Source organism: Triturus cristatus, chromosome 5_2 (genome assembly GCF_964204655.1).
Source record: "Triturus cristatus chromosome 5_2, aTriCri1.1, whole genome shotgun sequence".
Classification (NCBI taxonomy): domain Eukaryota; kingdom Metazoa; phylum Chordata; class Amphibia; order Caudata; family Salamandridae; genus Triturus; species Triturus cristatus.
Genome location: NC_140588.1, coordinates 178,727,975 through 178,746,706, shown reverse-complemented (window position 1 = coordinate 178,746,706; position 18,732 = coordinate 178,727,975). Strand labels below are relative to the sequence as shown.

Below are 18,732 nucleotides of genomic sequence, written 5' to 3'. Positions count from 1 at the left end.
AACAAGAACAGGTAAGCTAAAAATACACTTTTGGGCACAGTCAATGAAGAGTAACTTTTGTGCCTTGACACAGCTATCACGGAGGTCTGCTATTTAATTTCTTTCACTCTAAGGCATGGTTGTTCACAAAAATTTTCCCAGGGGCTAATTTTTTTTTTCTGTGCTGTGCCTGAGGGCCGCATTGAAGCCAGCAGGGTGGCGGACGGGGAGAGGGTGCCCGTAAGATGGGTGTAGGGGAAGTGAAGCATATACATACAGTAGCTAAACTGCACAAAGTGAAACCAGAAAACCTGGGCTTAATCCCGTCTTCCCCACGTTTCCAAACTGGGTGTTCCTAAGCCATTGCTCAATTTCACTTTCCCTCCTTTTTCTTCATTTTCATGTATGAAAGGACATCGAAATACATGACTTCTGGATATGCACTGAACAAAACCTTCAGATTTTTCATGTATGATAGAAACCCACCGAAAGAGTGCACTTAACAACTGACTTGCATCTTATCTCAGGGTCGGGGGAATGTTTGTAAATTCATATTTGAAAACGATTTCTTTTAGAACAATACTTCTCAATGCACTGATATAATGTTAAGTAAAAAGGGAAAACGGTTCTAAATTAATTTTGAAAAGATCTTATGTTATTTTTACTCTTTTGCTGCAAGGTGTTTTTTTTTTTTTAAAGGTGTTTCTAAAGTTAGGAGTGCAGGATAACCAAGTTAATTCCTTTATTTGACATCAATGAACCTTTAAATAAAGGCTTGCCTGTTTAACTCCTTTCTCAATGTTAGCGCTCAGTCGAGAAAACAGGAGGCGAGTGCTGCTGTTGACCAGGGGGCCACATGTAAAGGTCAGGAGGGCCGCACTTTGAGTATCATTGCTCTAAAGGAAAAAGCAGGAAGGATTTGCTTCTTATCCATATGAAAATGTAATTTCCACCTCCATTGCAGGATTTACAAAGCTCATCTGTCTCACTACGAGAAATCAGATTGACCCTTAACATCCCTGATCCTCGGTTCCCTCATCTGCCAAATTCTGCGTCTCAAGGACAAAGGCCAACCCAAGTATTATGTGCTGTATGAAAACTGAAAATTATGCTACATTATGAAATAAATTTCAATATGGCATACATGACGCCATGGGTCTGACCTTGCAATGCAACACTGGATTAAATGAGTAAGCAATGTGCCACGCTGAAGCTCATGTAACACTGGTGTGCAGCCGCGGTCCGTGCAGGTAACAGCGGTGGGGCAAGGTAAGGGGGGATTTTGAGAGACGATGCCGAGGAAAAATAATTATTTATTTGAGTTTCCCTCTGCATCGTCCCTCGAAATCCCCACTTACCCGGCCCCACCGCTGTTACCTGCACGGACCGCGGCTAATGGTGTGCCAAAAGGAAAGAGAAATTGGAACAGATGACTGGGCTTGCTGATCTTTCCCTGACATAAGTGCTGTATATGCTTCTTAGATGGACAGCGTTTGGTTGTTTTTGACTCAAAATGCCACATTCAAAACATACTCTTTTCTGAGGAAGTGGCGGTTGTGAACAACAAAGCACCTACCCTAAGGAATGAACTACTCAGATTTGACAAAAGGCTGGGTTGCAACAGCCCAAAGTGTTTAAATGTCTCCATTTTGTCGGAACACAAGTATCAGAGTCAAAAAGTAATGGGATCAGAAACAATGGATGGAAGTCAGTGCTTTAATTTGTAAAACAATGAGTATCGGGCCCACAGTTTTACTTAAAAGCCCGCCGCTTGTGCTAACGATTGACGGGGTGCCAAATACCAAGGCAACTCGTCGTGATTCCACGTCCTGTCTCTTTCATGCACCACCGCGCACACTCTGCCTCTTACTCCTGCAAGTTCTTTTTCATCCCTAACTTCACCCTTTGTCACAGTTTTTCTGACTTTTCCTTACTCATTCTTTACCCTTTAGTGATTGTATCTCTATTGCTCAGGGTCAAAGTCTGATGAGGAAGAATACGTAACAGTGGGCCCCACCGGCCCCCACCGTTTCAAATCAGACACTGCTGTGGGCACTGTGTTTATAGCTGAGTGCATGCATATGTCTCCGGGGCTCCTTTTAGAATACACTGATTGTAATTTGAGTGTATTCTCCCCATGGCTTTGATGACTTTCTACTTCGCTTCTAACAATTTTTATTTATTTATTTATTGGTTTTGTAGAGCGCCTGAATCACCCCCTGAGGGATATCTCTGCACTTTGGGCAAAGCTACTGGCAAGCTGATAAAAGATGTTAGAACAAAGTGGACTTATGTAGTTTCCTGAAGTGCAGGTAATCAGGGCATTGCCTCAGGTGAATGGGCAGCTGGTTCCAGTAAAGGGGAGCAAGGTAAGAAAAGGATTTACCACCGAGTATTGCTTTCCTAACTCTGGGAACTTGTAAAAGTGATTTGCTGCCTGACCTAAGAGTTCTTGAGGGAGCGTAAGGCTTAAGCTTCCTAGAGATGAAGGAGGGGCCTTTATTATGTAAGGCTTTATAGACTGTGCAGCAGACCTTAAACTTGACGCCCTTGCGAATTGGAAGCCAGTGAAGTTTTTGTGGTAGGGGAAGGGAAAGGGTTTTGAACGGAGAGTACGTGAGGAGTCGCGCAGCGGTATTCTGAACCACCTATAACCTGCTGAGGGATGACTCGTTTGCAGAGAACAGGAGAGCATTGCAGTAATCAAGACGGCTCATAACCAGAATGGGAGTTTTTCGAGTATAGTCTGGCAGGAGAAGAAAGATTTGTCGTAACAAGCCCAACACATAGAAGCAAGTGCTAGCAGTGTGGGTAACATGCTCCTTTAATGTTAAAGCTTGGTCAAGGCGAATGCCCAGGTTTTTGACTAGGGTTTTGGGATTAGGGGAAGAGCCAACAGCTGCCGGCCACCAATTCGGGGACCATAGAAGAGGGGCGTCTCCAAAGAGCATTATCTCCGTTTTTCCTGCGTTAAGTTCATCCAGTCTGCAAAAGCAGTCATTCCTTCTGAAAAGGTGGACAAGGCCAGAGGAGAAGATTTCTTGAAGGAGAAGAGAAGCTGGGTGTCATCAGTATAAGAAATGGGGAGGAAGCCATGGTACCTAAGAAGGTTGGCCAGGGGGGCATTGTAGATGTTGAACAATGTAGGGCTCAAACAAGAGCCCTGTGGGACACCCTTGGTCAATTTCATTGTCTTAGACCGAAAAGGACCCAGATTAACGGTCTGAGTGCGTGCGGACAGAAAGCTGGTCATCCACTGAAAGGCAGTTCCACTAAGTCCAATCTCCGTCAGTTTCCTAAGCTACAGAGAGGTCCAACAGCACAAGACTGGTGGAGTGGCCACTGTCTAAGGTCCTTCAGATGTTATCCGTGACCTCAAGTAGGGCCAACTCCGTGCTGAAGTTGGGCCTAAAACCAGATTGAGAGAGGTCAAGACAGCCATGATTTTCGACATGGGGTGATAGGTGTTGATTAATATATTTTTCCAAGACTTTGCTTAGATGAGGTAATAGGGAGATGGGAAGGAGATTGGATAGTTCTTCCATGGGGGCCTTAGGATTTTTCCTAATAGGGATGACCTGAGCCGCCTTCCAGACCCGAGGAAGATGTCCTTCTTTCATGGAGAGGTTTAGGATGGTGCCTGCTGGTGTAGAGAGTTTGTTATATAGGAAGGAGGCAATGTATGCTGGGATGACGTCCAGGGAAGAGCCAGATTTACCCGGAATAAGGCGGCTGCCACCTCATTTGACATAGGAGGAAAACTATCAAGCAGTTGTGGAGCGGGAGGGGTAGGAACAGATGTAATCAGTTGTTGACACCTGGCGGGGGCGATCTTGTCATAAATAAGGTTTATTTTTTGTGAAAAATCCTGGGCTTGAGAAGCAGTCTCAGGATTTTTGCAGGCCTTTGGACTGGTGAAGGATTTCAGTATCTGGAAAAGGGTTTTCGGTGCGTTCTCTGCTTTAGTTAACTGATGGGCAATCAACATTTTTCGTGCTCCTTTTATATATACTTGTATATATGTCGCATCCCTGTGCTTCGGAAGTGCAGCAGCCAAAGGGCTTGCGGTGCCACGCTGCAGCACTTCCTTGTAGATCTGCCCCAGGGTATCTGAACTATATTGGGTATTGCGCAAATTCCTTATCGAGGACTGTGTTACAGGAAGCAACCTCCATTCAAATACAATATTTACCACCAGTGACAATTTTTCCAACCCCCAGTTGCAACATTGCTATAGTGTTCCTATGTTGGAGGTGGGCACTTACAATGAGCCAAACAGTCATCCCCCAAACCCAGAATTACAGCACAGACATTAAACTGACGCAACAGATATCATTTTCTAAATATCTCGTGGGGAGCTCTTTCCACTCCAAGCAGAACTCGAATTGTGAATGCGCGCATTTATTACAAAGGCTTGGGTGAGGTTAAATGGCGGATTAGCAAAGCACAGGGCATGGAAAGGATTCGTGGCAGGCATTCCTGCCCTGAATGCGCTCATTGTTAGCTGCAGAAACAGTCATTACTTGTAGCGTTCGTGGAATTGTGGGTAAGTAGCACGTTACCCGTGGATTTGGCCTAACGCTCGCATACTTGCGTTTTCGCTGCACGCATCGTATATTTGATCATAGTCATGGGAATGAATTCACTTTAAGATTGCAACTACGTTTGCACATCCCGTATGAATACGGAAGCGGAGCATCTGACTCGCCAATAAGGCCTCGGGTCTCTTTTGCAAGTACAACAGGTGAGACCGACTTGGCCAGAAGCGTAGCTGTGCGTGTATTAAAAAAGAGGAGGAAATACGAGTGTATTGGAAGAGTTCAGGCACGGAAAGAAGTAAGCTGAGGTCGTAATGCCCGAGCGTCAAGAGCAGCGCTGGGAGCACGCCGAGTGCTGCCTCGTGCGTGTGAAGGAGGCTGCGTTCGGGAGGGAGCCGTTGTCTATTGGGGAAGGGGCCTGTTACTCACCCACTGGGCGGGTCCATGCAAATCCACAGTTGCATTTCCTATCCGACTTAAGTAGTCTTCGCCTCGTTTAATGATAAACGGCACCTGAGATTTAGGACACCCTCGTTATTTGGGAGCGGGGTCCCTTCTGGTAGGGGGGTGGCTTTGTAGGTGAAGCGGAGGCGATGCTGTTCTGCCCAAAGCAAGGCACTCCCTCCAAACGCAACGCATTTGGCAAACCCAGCATGTAACATTAAACATACGTGCCAATTGAAACATATACTCGTTGCAGTGCAGGCTCATTGTTAGGTATGCGCACAGCAGCCGGGATCCTGGAAGAAGCGCTGACCTACTTCCGGCTGCAGATGAAATGGTCATGTCGACAGATGTTAATCTTCTAATCACTTTTCATGTAAGTGCTTCCAACGCCATCGTCTACAAATAACGAAGCACCTAAGAAGTATGCCTACGTCAGGAGTCCTGAACCACCCCCGAATCTCGAAGAAACCCGAAAACGGGCAGGCACAGAGTGGGCGCGGGCATTACCGCCCCTCGATAAAGGGCCGATTTGTTCTGCCTCAGCGCCCACGGGCTGCTATTTGCATTTCAAATTCCTCAGGTTACACCGGGCCTTTTACCGCGGAGTATGAGCGCAGGGCACAATACGGCGCCCACGGGGCGTGAGCATATGGATCAAATAAAAGGCGGGGCGAATATATTTAGCAAAGGAGGGGGAGGAGTACAGCAAGTGGCTCGCTCTTTCCACTAAAAGAGGGGAAGTTTCTATGAACGGGGGGACAAGATCGTGCAGTAGCCGTTCTGCAGATCTGTATGCTCACGAGCACAACGTGCAATCCACAACACTGGCAGCTTTTTCGGTTGCAATCATGGGCTGTCTGATTTGCATCAGCAAACAACGTCTGGTTGTCATTCTACACCACCCAGCCCCCTCCTTCTCTCTCCCACACACTGCCCAATTCCAACACCCCACCCTTTCAGCTGCTGAAAACAAAGTTCCGTGCCTTGGAAGGAAGTTTCCCCAAACTTTCCAAAAAAACACTGGCAATGAAGTCACTGGCCCACACTCCGTCAAAATACCGATTTCCAGCTAGGGAAAGCGGGCATTGGGCACTAGCGGCGTCCGCTTTCCTGTCCACATGCATGGGAAGCCCAAACCGAGATCAAACAGGTTTCTGTGTGTCCTCGGGAGTAGTGGCAGCTCGAAGCCTCCATTCTTCCGCCCCGGCGCGTCAGGACTGCTTCGAGCACCACTGCCCCCCCCCCCCCCCCTTCCCCCGCATAACATGCAGCCGGAGACACACTGGTCATGTAACATACAAATCTGGCATTCTGCGCACACATGCCAGCCACCCCCGATCAATACAAGCAGCAAAGCCCTTAATAATTCAAGTGGCTGCGCCTGCCCGGAGATGAGACGCCCCCGCCCCATTAGCCAAATAATCGTGGAGTAAAGCTGTAATCATTCTATATACGATGTGCCCTTTCCTTATAAAAACAGATTTGACATTAACTCGGGTGATTTATAAAGTGGGGGTACACAGCGAACAACCCTCCCACCACCCCCGCTGCCTGCAGTAACATGACCCCTTGTGTAAATAGGCTGGGGGGTATAACAGCGTAAACTTCCATTTGCAAAGTCGTCAAATGGCTCAGTTGTTTAGATGTTAATTGGGGACATCGGGTCTCCCGTGCCCCATCGGAGGTATAGAAATGGCGACATTGCACACTCACGACACGGAAGGACACCCGCACGAGCTCTTACCTCGACTTTAGGGAACGGTGTGTTTTTAATAGCGAGGACGCAAATGGGAGATTCTGAAGGTGAACCCAGGAGCCGAATGTAATAAGGGAAGGACTGCACATGACTGACTGGGCGCCGGCTCCATTTTGGCGCAGGGGACACGTTGCCAAACCCCTTCAGTTGTGCCCGGCTCCACGCGCTCCTTTGACGCGGATTGGGGTAAGCTGGGGTGTTTTAAGGGTGATTTGGCACTAGTCAAGTGGGAGTTGAAAAGAATAACTCTAGTATTTCCTTGGTTATACGATGTACAGGTTAGCGTCTCCCCCGGACTGCAGAATGGTATGCCCTCTATTAAATGCACACAGTGTCTACTATTGTCTCATCAGCACAAAGTTCTGGTACAATGCGGGAAAGTGTAAAGCTTTCACAGCGAGCTCTGTTTGCCCGAGCGCGCAACGTCTAAATTGTGACTTTAAAAAAAAAAGCTTGGCTTAACTTAATACATTCTGCTTTTCTGAGGATATTTGACCTATTATTCTATCTGTGCTCTGCTACTAGTTTCAGTCGTGTGCTTTTCTAATAAGTAAACACCTTATAGCACGTTGTTGCCAATCTCTCTTCTGTCACTCATTGTCTATACTGACAGACATGCATACATGCCAAAGGGACGCTCTTTCCCTGTTTAGGTGGTGTTTATCAGGCGTGAATTATAGATATGTGTTTTTCAAACCCGCCCCCTAGAAACAAACACACACCTCTTGCATAATGAAAGTAGGTAGTCATAGTCCAAAAGCGCCATCGTCTTTCTTCCTCCAAATCACGCCCTGCCCTTGACTCTTCCCTGGGTGTGTGCGAGGAAGCACCCGGGCCATCTCCGCTGCGCCGCTAGCTCCACACACCAAGGGTGTGGCGAGTGACAGTGGCGAAGGCTCTTTGTCTCAGCGAGTGATGAACACAATGTGCCATTACCAGTGGAGAGCGTCTCCCGTGGAGGGCTGGAGCTATTATCAACTGACTCGTATAGCCCTCTCGCCCCCCGCGCCCCCGCCCTCACAGCTAAACCCAAGGTGGCCCTCAAAGCAGCCTTAGCGGACACCCGGCGCTACTCCACATACCACCTGCCCCCAGAAACTCGCTCCAACTCACTCAGTGGGCACAAGAGCGCAGCCGAGAGGGCGGGAGCGGCGAGGTGGCACCGCCAGGCCTGACACACATATACACTGTGCAGGCAGGAGTGGAAAACGTGGACATGTAAGCTGCCTGTGACTATGGGCAGTGCTTTGAACAGCTGGCATGCTCGAGCCCTTTGACGACTGTTGCTGCTGCTCCGGCGTGAATGGGCTGGTGGGAGGTACGTGGGGCGACCGAATTCATTGCACTGAAACCCGGCGATGGCGTTCAAAGCAGGAATGCGGCTATTTAAACCAGAGGGAAGGCTGACTTTTGGAAAGAATTTGATCACACCGCCCCGTCCGAAGTTCTGCAACACATGTGGTGTCTTTTGGGGGGGCATGCGAGAGGAGGAAAGGGGGCGAAGCTGCTGTTATTTTAAATGCCACAATCTTACTTCGGAGAAAAGGGCTGGGTTTGTTTGCACAGCGGAAACAAGTTCGACTTTATGGTAATGCTGGTAAAGTGGCACAGTAAAGACCTTTGTTTTAGCAATCAGCGGATCAGGCATGGCGCACTTTTTGCAATTCCACATGCTACGCTCACATGACCAAGCATTCCTTTGATATATTTTTGGGGAAACAAACAAAAAGTTTTGACCGAAACATTTTAAAGGGCTCAAACTGACACATTTAGTGAAACGGAAGAGGCCCAGAAAAGGCGTGCTTTGCAATAACACACAATATATCACTCCACTCAGGCCTCCTAGTGTTCACATGTTACAGGTAGGAAAGGGGCGGGGCTTCTTTGTGTGAAGTGCCCTGTTAATGAAGAGGCCTAAGTTAGTGCTGGCTTTTGGACAGATCATTTTCCATTACATCAACCTCTTATACATCTCAAACACATTTTTGGACAACTTCTGAACTTTAGCTGTTTTTTTAGACGACATGCAGAATTTATATAATTTTCTAACTATCCTAGCTTCTAAAATTCATTCTACACCAGTAGTTTTTGACTATGTTTTAGACTCTGCACAGGCTCTGGAAGTTGTACACTGCACATACTTACGCATCAGTAATATTCTTGAACTGCACATACTTCAAATGCATTTCGAACACTTCCAGTAGTTTTCAGTTTGTTTCCCGGACAGGCATATATTATTTCAAATCTACTTGCTAAACAGAAGAGTGTTCAAATACGTCCAATAGAGTGGAAAATGTCAAATGTGGTGTATGCCACAAAGAGGCATCAGGTTTTTAATGCATTAATGTCTGATGTATTTATATAAAAGTAGACAACACACGAGTTTTATTTAAGAGGGCATTTTCAAGCTTTTCAACAGCATTAAAGAATTTAAACCATAGTTAATAACCGAAAATGTAAATCTTATTCTAACACAAACACAAGTTAAGTTAAATTGATATAATATTAGTAGGATATGTTCTTTTCAAGCAACCAGTAAATGTATACCTTACAGGTAAAGTATATATTTAGTTTATCTTTTCTATGTAAACGAAAGACATATAAACACCCTTTCCACATACATTCACATTAAAAGTCATTTTATGCTTGGTAAAGACATTACGTGTTGCAATCTCTAATGGGATATAGCCCTTTTCTTGTGTCAACGTTGCACACAATCATGAAAACAAAAAGTGTAAAAGTATCAGGTGTTTTTAGTATCATTTATTCTCCTTGCTCAGTTTCAATAAATCACACAAAACATTGTAGTGAATTCTGGAATACTTCATTGACGGGTGAATGGCATAATGAGTAATACAGCAGCAAGTATTTCTAAATATTTGAGTTATGTTTAAAGTCCTTCCTTTTTGTCTTATACTTCATAAATATCTCTGTGTACATAAATACTTTGCATTTCCTAAGTATATGTAGAAAACAGTTGATAAAGAATAGCTCTTTGGTGCTCCCATACCTACCTGGATGCTACGCTGTTACAAGGGGGTAGGCTGCGGACTTCTACACCCACGGGACTGCGAGGACCACGGAGCACTGCGCTCCTCTGATTGTGCTCACCTGGCTCCTCTTCCCGCCTTGGCTCTCATCTCGCACGCGGGCGCCACTCGCCGGTCTCATCTGCATAAATTCCTGGCTGGTGCTCATTCTGTGTGTGACTCTTTGGTGCTCCCATACCTACCTGGACGCTACGCTGTTACAAGGGGGTAGGCTGCGGACTTCTACACCCACGGGACTGCGAGGACCACGGAGCACTGCGCTCCTCTGATTGTGCTCACCTGGCTCCTCTTCCCGCTCACGCCCCCTCCTTCTCGCCGTGCTTAATACAGTCCACGCCCAAGCGCGCTAGCGGTACGCGCGCGGGACGCAGTACGGGCGAAGACCGGGCAAAGAGCGGGCCGTTTGTGGCCGTTCACGGACGGGCAAGGATGGGACGGGCCAGTATCCATATTGGTGCAATTGTCCGTGCCATACAAAATATAGCTCATCATTATATACTTAATCTTGGAAATCTCAGTTACATCGTGCTTCCTACCCTCAGGGATGTCGTCTCTGAGGTCAGGTAGGAAGATCATGCGGGACAGCATTGGGGGTTGTGTCTCAGGGACATTGGACAACTTTATCACCAGAGCAGCACGGGTCCTTGAACATGAAATAGTTCTAACTGAAAAAAGACTGTCTATCGAACTTTCTGGTAAGAGGTCATCTCTAGGCAACCTTATGGCAGCCTCTTCCCCTGAATGTAGGTTACCCCAACCCATTCTTGATCAACCAGTTAGCACCGAGCTAGGATTAGAGGTGTGTTCAGCCCCCAGTTCGTTGGATAATACACCTGTTATCATAAACAGTTCTGCTCCCAGTGGTCTGTCTTCCAATGCCAGCGATATTCAATTACAGCCCCTTCTTGAGCTGACAGGTATTGCTTCTACGACACTGGGTGGCAAGTCACGGTCTATCCAGGGGAAGAATAAACGTGGGGGAGTGCACCCAAAGGGTAAACGAGTTAAAGAATCCGAATTCATCAAACCCAGAAACCCCCGCCCTGCTTCCCACCCACATTCGTCACATAGTATCCCTGTTGCTGATGTGAGTTCCGCGCCATTACATTCCCCTGCTATCCTGTCCAACGTATCTCCCCGGCCTCCTGACCATATCGAGCCTTTGGAACAGTTACTCAAGTCCTTTTTTCTACCTCTATACGAGAGAGTTAACCGGCTCTCTTGTTCGCTCGAAAAACTAGAGGGTATGATGCTTACCAACATGGCCTTATTAGAGAAGCACTTTGTGACCCCATCTACCTCCATTACTTCATTAATCCCTGATACAGCTATCGAGGTGGGGGTTATTCCCAACGGCACTACTTCTGCGATTAGCGCTCCATCCGATCGGCCAGTTCCCAAAGCCCATACTGTGAATACCTCTCACCCGCCAATTAGTTCGGACTCCCACCCTGACCCAGATAGCAATGTAATCAACAATAGGAGTAACCCCACAATTAGACGCTCTATTGTCGAGGGTGATGGCTCTTTTTCAAAACTTCCACGCATTAACCTCCCTCCAGAGTCGCATCCATACACTGTCATCTTGGCGGGTGTCCCAAGTCTCACGCAGGCCAAGTCAGAGTCCCACAGTGAGCTAAAGAATAAGGTCATTTACTGGTTAAACCGTAACAGGCCACTACCGGCTTCATCCTGTGCTGAAATTTTGACCGTTCGCAGGGTGTGTTGGTTGGGAAATGGGGTTAAGAGAGTGGAGGGTGATTGTGTGATTATTAATTTTCGGGACCCTAGGGTGGTGAGCTACATATGTTCTCAACCCAATACTTTGAGTGCCACCGGAATAATCGCCATGGATTTGTCATACTTTTACCCCCCTGATCCAAGCTCTTTATCTAATGCCATGTCATCGGGTTGGGAGAGGGTTAATAGGGGTTCCCGCCGTTTGCAGGGTTTAGATTTCCATCTCCCACTATCTAACCCATACGCCCCCCTGAGTAATTTAGATGGGGTTGATTGACCACTCCCCAATCCCCGTTTGGTGGGCCGTGTGACCAGGGCCTTCGTTGGCCCTGTTCTTCATAGACCTACTGTTCGGGGTGGGTCTGGGAGAACTCACATGGATTCGGGTCCTTCATTTCCTAGTTTTTCTTGTGCCATGAAAACTGTCCACCTTAACAAACCCTACATCTCATCAGCAGCTTCGGTGAGTTTTGACACCCATTCGCCCCCTATACCTAACAATGCCAATCCTGCAAGCTCTGAGCTGGTACTCGATGATGGTGCGCCGCCTATAGTAATATCTCCCACCTTACCAACTGCCCCCCGTACCCCTGCGATTGAGAGTGTGGCTCCTGGCAGTAATGCATCTTACTCAGTTGTTTTGAGTCCTTTATGTACCCAATCGTCCATGGCTTCCCCTTGTTCCTCTGTCCTTACCCTGGCCTTGTGGAACATTGCCGGTCTCCGAAGCAAACTAACCATCGAGGACTGGTCTGCCTGGGTAATCTCCAACGATATCCTGGCTTTTCAGGAAACGTGGGCTGTTGACCCTATCCACTACCCCGGGTATGTGAATTTTTATAAGGGGGCTACTAGTAGTCTGAGGGGCCGTCCTTCAGGCGGTCTCTGTATTTGGGTTAGGCAAACCATGAAGTATAGTCTCACAGAAATGGCCATTGATAATCCCGATTTACTGATCATTTCTCTGCATCGCAATGATGAACCTCTAACCCTGATAATAAATGTTTACAACAGGGGCCTTCCCGGAGGTCGTGGCACAAATACTTTCTTACAACTGAACGAGTTTTTGGACACCGTTGACCCCAGTACCAATGTTGTAATAGTAGGTGATTTAAACTGTTGCTTTGAGCCGATGTACCCTGACTGTGACTCTCTGACCTTGGAAGTTGATGCTATTCTGAATATTCCCCCCCTTGATCTTCCACCTATCAAGCGATGGACTGAGTCCGCTGTTCAGTGGATGAGTCTATGTATGGAACGTGGCTTTAGGGCAGCCAACGGACGAACTCCTTCTGATATGACCGGTAAGGTGACATTCTCCGATGGTCGAGGTTGTAGCAGTAGAATTGATTACGCTTTAATAAAAGTGGAGTTTTGGTCCACCCTGAGCGATATGATGGTCTGTGAGCGCTCAGAGAGTGATCACAATCCTTTAGTTTTGACACTTCTGCTCTCTCCTCACTACAGAAGCGCACAATCTGAGATAATGACTGCTAAAGTCCTCCTAACCAGTAACCAACGGAGAGTGCGCTGGGAAAAGGTTGCTCTTGATAGTGCAACACTCTCCGAGATCAGCCTTAAAGTCTCCACTGCGTTGAAAGACCTACAGTCCCTTCGGTCCGACAATGATGTTGTTGGTGAATCCACAAACATACATTTAAATTTATTTTCTGATCTTAAGTCCCTCTTTTCTAAACCTTGTAGGGCCACGACATTTTCGATCCCCAAACAAAGCTCATGGTATAATAAAAATTGCCGGGAGTCTTATAGCAAATTGAAATCAGCTATTGCCACCAAGGATCAGGCTATTATTAGATCTGCGAGGAAAGTTTATACCAGGGCCAAAGTCCAGGCGAAACGTGATTGGGACAACAACCACTGGAGTGATCTTTTGGCAGCAAGTAAACTAAGGAACTTAACCTTGTTTTGGCACACCTTGAAGTGGGGTAACACACCTAGCACGCAGGTGCCCTCTAATAACGTTTCCCCGGAGAACTGGGTATCTCATTATGAATCCCAGTTTTCAGATACCAACTCGGCTGTTACGCTCACTTCCTCATTAAGTTGGGATTCGACTATTCCCTCTAACCTCGAATTCGATATCGAAGAGGTTAAGATGGCATTATTGAAGGTACCTAGTGGTAAGGCACCAGGAATTGACTGTGTCCCCGCGGACCTTTTCAAATCTGACCCTTGTAATTGGGTGCCTTACATTGTTTTTCTGGCAAACGCCATAGTTAAGGGGGCTCCCATTCCAGAATCATGGAAGGGCACCGAGATTCTGCCCATATTCAAAAAAGGTGACCGCTCTTGCCCGGGTAACTATCGCCCAATTAGTCTTATTGACTCCGTCCAAAAAATTGTTGCAAGAATGATCCTGGCTAGGATTCAGTCATGGGCCGAGCAGGATGATATCATTTCACCATTACAGGCAGGTTTCAGATCTTGCACTAGTACCATAGATCAGGCATTTAAATTCCAACTAATTGTCTGGAAAACGGTTAATCTTTGTGGTGGTACAATTTATGCAGCTTTTGTAGATCTACGGTCTGCATTTGACCTAGTCAATAGGACCAAACTTTGGGGTGAATTAGCGGTACTTGGGTTGCCCTCAGATCTTTTAAATATCATCATTAGGTTACATGAAAATAATTTTGCTCAAGTTCGTTGGGGGAATCAAGGGCAGGTCACTGAAAGATTTAATGTTAATAGAGGTGTCAGACAAGGGTGCGTCCTTGCGCCTACCCTATTATTATTATTTATTAATAGAGTTGTGCAATATTTTTCTAATACATCTACGGACGCCCTCACGCTGGGTGGTTCCAAAATACCCCTCCTCATGTTTGCGGATGACACCCTACTTCTTTCTCAAACCTTGTCCGGGCTGCAGTCGGCTCTGAATGTATTCTCCAATTTCTGCTCCGATTATGACCTGCTAGTAAATATCTCAAAAACCAAATATATGGTTTTCAACAAAGGGAAACCTGTGAAAGGCCAGGTGTCCATGAATAACGACATACTGGAACGAACAAATGTCATGACCTACTTGGGGGTTGTTTTTGAAAATAAGTTGAATTGGAGGCCACAAATAGACGTACTTTCTCTTAAATTCGCCCAACTTTCGGGCTGCTTGATTAAGGAACAAAAGCAATCTCAGACGAAAATGATAGGTCCTCCTATTAAAATCTCTGATGCAAGGATCACTTCAGCGATCTTGTATGGCGCTGAACTCTGGGGTTTCGCCGATCTTTCTCCCCTGGTCAAAGCACAATATACATTTTTTAGAAAGCTTACGGGCCTCCCCAGCTCCACCCCAGTGAAACCGCTTTTGTTAGATCTTGGATGTCATTCCTTTGATGACATTGCCAGGTTCAAACCACTGGCCTTTTGGAGGAGATTATGGACGGTACCGGAACTAGGACCCTACGCTAAGGCATTTCTGGATGTCCGCTGCATTCTGGGAGCCGGTAATATCCCCTGGTGCAAGCATGTCAGACTACTACTGGAATCCATGGGTCTGGGAATACTTTGGACAGACCCAGCCAACAACCCCTTTCCATCCAAAAAACATTTTAAAGATCTTTATTGGTCAATGATATCCCAAAAACACATCTCCTCAGTTCCCATTGAGTCATTGTCTGGCAGGTTTTTTGAACATAAAATAGTCCCTGTTTTAGAAGATTATTGGGACATTATTACTAGGCCTAGAGATAGGAAACTCTACCACCAATTCAGGGTCGGTTCCCTACCTACCAAATCATTCACAAAAAAATGGAAGGGTGGGTCTCGCGACACCTGTAGTTGGTGTTTTGATTGTGTTGACTCAGTTGGGCATATATTTTTCGCCTGCCCGGCATATGCTGCCCCTAGGGCCAAATGGCTTAAACCTATATGTCGCAATATGGGAACACGACAGGGATTTGTTGCCCTCAACATCTTGCGATTTGATACTAGTGAAAGCGTTGTAATCGCAGTGGCCAAATTTCTAGGCTGGGTCTGGATCATTAGAAATAGGAGCCAATTAATTACCTGAGTGATGTTGCAATTGTTATCTTCATTTTTGTGTTTTATTGTTCACGTTTTTTTTAAACACTTTTTTCAATTGTATTTTCTTCTTGGCTGTAAAATGTCTTTTATGATGAAATTTTATCGAAATAAAGACTAATGGAATTGAATAGCACTGTAAAACAACATTTGAGTTGTCTGTCCTTATCACAAACTGATTAGTAACTTGGAAACTCATAATTCTGTACTCAACCTACTATGAACCCTTCTGCCATTTCGCTATTTGTGCAAAAACAATGCTCTTTTAGCTGCAAGTAAGCAATCCATCAAGCTTGAGCTTTATGAAATTAGTATTTTGCCATCACTTTTTCTTTTTAGTAGGTTGTTAAATGCCCATGACTGTTTTTTAATCACTGTATTGACATTCTAGAACTTTGCAACATTTTAAGGACACTGATAAAATGGATTCCCATTTGTAGAAGATGGTTTGTAACCTAGAGAGCCAAATCTGGCTCTTGGTATTTAAGGGTTTCAGACGCTTGGAATGAGTTGGATTTTGAACAAAGAGCTTCTTCTAAATGTTACTTTAGGACCGGTTATTATACGTTTGTGCAGTTTTAGATCAATTTCTGGAATATGAACATTTTCCATAATCTTTCCCAAGAGTCTATTGCTTGATCTGAAGAATTTGAATGACTCTTATACTGTGATTATCTTTTTTCTTCTCTTTCTGTTTTTGGGGTCCCTAAACTCTTTCAAGTTACTTATACGTTTTTACAGTAGCATGTTTCCCATAATGCTGGATAGATCAACAAACTGTTCATGGAAATGCAAGATTCAAAACTAAAATGTATTTTTAAATACAAATATATCACATAAAGAAATGTTTCTTTGGAATTTGAGTGTTTGAGGAGGTGGCATAAATGTCATTTAGGGGTCTCCAGGGGTCGCTGCTTTGACCCCTGGCTTGTTCGTTGTGACCTCTGGCACAGTGTTTGCAACACCTGGCCTCAGAGGTGGCAAAATCAGAGCAAAGAACATAGGGGCATCTCGCCCTTATAGACGTTGGTTGGGGCTCCACTTTTCTTGTTTTCGGAAATTTGTTTTATACACCAATAGTGAAAAATCTTATTATATTAACTATTAGTGTAATAAAAATGTAGTAAAATTAGCTGAACTATTTGTATGACCCTCGCTGGAAGCAAAGGCAAGTAAAACATACTTTTAAATGTATGTTGTCTGTATGCTTGCAGGTGAGAGTGTGTTCATGTGTGAGAGAGAGAGAGAGAGAGAGAGAGAGAGAGAGAGAGTCTGTATATGTGATTGTGTGTTTATATGGAAGCATGTGGGTGTGAGTGAACATAAATGTCAAATGTTGTGTGATGTCACTTCCGCTACCCCAAACCTTTTGGTGAATTGACTTTTATGACAGGAGGTATGTAGAGTTGCATTGTCAAACAACAACAATATAACAGGAAGATGGGGTCCCAGGGAACATTTAAAGACCGGACGTGGATATATTCCCCATACAAATTACGTAACACAACCAAAATATCCAAGGGTCTAATAAATCTTAGAGCAAAACTTGGCCTAAAGAAACCGTATTCTTATTCAGAAAGACCAGTATACAGACCTGGACAAACCTTTCAGGAGGACGGATTCCCATCACTCACCAAGGTGACATGCTTCATCATCTGGGTCTCCTCCTGGCGACACACTAGTGGCGCCAAGGGCTACAACCCTTTCAAAGAAAAAAGGGGAGCTCACAAATGTTTTCACAAATACCTATGGCGCGGTAACGTGCTCTATCAGATCCACTAGATGTGAAGAGGTGTTCAATTTAAGAGTGATGTACGCAGTGCACAAAAGTGAAAAAAGAGTGAATTAAAATGAACAGAAGGAGAGAACAATTTTAATGGGTATCTCCTACTGGCAAGAGTAACAGCAGTGCAAAGACAGTTTTAACATAATAACTGTCAAGGGTTGGAACAAACACAGGTCTACATGTTTCAGCCGATTGGATTAGATTAATCCTTGGCTTTCTTCAGGACCATACAAAAAATATATTGCTACTGCATGAAATGTGCAATTAATAAGATAAAAGACAATACAAAAACAGGGTTGGAACATATGCAACCATGTACCCTGTATCAGCAGGTTTTCAAATCCTCATCTGTTTACGGAATGCTGACGGCATCCGTTTTGTGCGAAGAATGCACCTCACCTGGCAACAGCTCAGGAATTGAGGCCCGCTCTATCCGTCAGTACCTCCGGCTTGTCCAGAGCCGTAGGGGAGGTGACCTCCAGATGAGGATTTGAAAACCTGCTGATACAGGGTACATGGTTGCATCTGTTCCAACCCTGTTTTTGTATTGTCTTTTATCTTATTAATTGCCCTCCTCCCGCCATGTGTCTCAGCCTGGGCTGCTGCAAGTTGAGCTGCTGTGGGATCGGCTGGGCAGTGTCTGGAGTCTTATTTTCGTCACTCCCGAGTTTTTCACAGTTCTTTAAATAGCCATTTACATGGCTTTTGTGAACTGGTTAACAAGTCTTTGTTTGTTTCTTTCACTCGTTCCAGTACCCCCTGTGTCCCCACTCTGCCTATTCCATACATTTGTATTTTATTTTTACTGCCCCAGTGGAAGAATGCATTTTGTGAAAAGGTTCTCACGAGTAGGGAAGCCACCTTTTCAAAAGAAACATACTGGACATTTGTTATTTAAAGGGTCTGCAAAGGCCTCACCTTGACATTAAAAAGGGTTGTAAATACAATGGCATATATTCCTTTGTGACATGGCTTTTCTGTCTTTGGTTCCCTTAATTAATAGTCATGGATCATTAATACAGCCCTAGAACACATTTAAAAGTGCTTTCTATTTATATGTTCTGTTTGAAGTATGCAGATAAGAGCTATAAAAAAACGCCCTTAAGTGATTTTGCTTATTTATGTACTGGTTGGGACATCAAAATACCAGTGTTGCCGGTAGAAATCCAATCAGATGGCAACCCTAATCAGAAGATTGAAAGTTTGTTGCAGGATCAGCACATTACTTATTCCCTCCACCCTCCATCCCAGATGGATGCCCTAATAGCAATAGTTTATCTTATAACTCAAACCCTGCGACAACTCACTCCTCTTCCTCACTGCTCACCCTTCACTTTCATGCTCACCCTGCACTCACAGCAATTACACTGCACTCACACAGCTCACAATTCA

General features: G+C 45.3%; 1 protein-coding gene across 1 annotated transcript in view; it reads right to left on the bottom strand.

Annotated features, from left to right (window-relative positions):
• The window catches only part of ZNF516 (zinc finger protein 516), a 286,502-nt gene extending 279,669 nt beyond the window's left edge, over positions 1-6,833 (bottom strand). The window contains exon 1 of the mRNA XM_085606945.1: positions 6,709-6,833. The gene's annotated coding sequence lies outside the window, so the exon portion shown is untranslated. The remainder of the gene's footprint in view (positions 1-6,708) is intronic.
• Between the last annotated feature and the right edge of the window lie 11,899 nt (positions 6,834-18,732).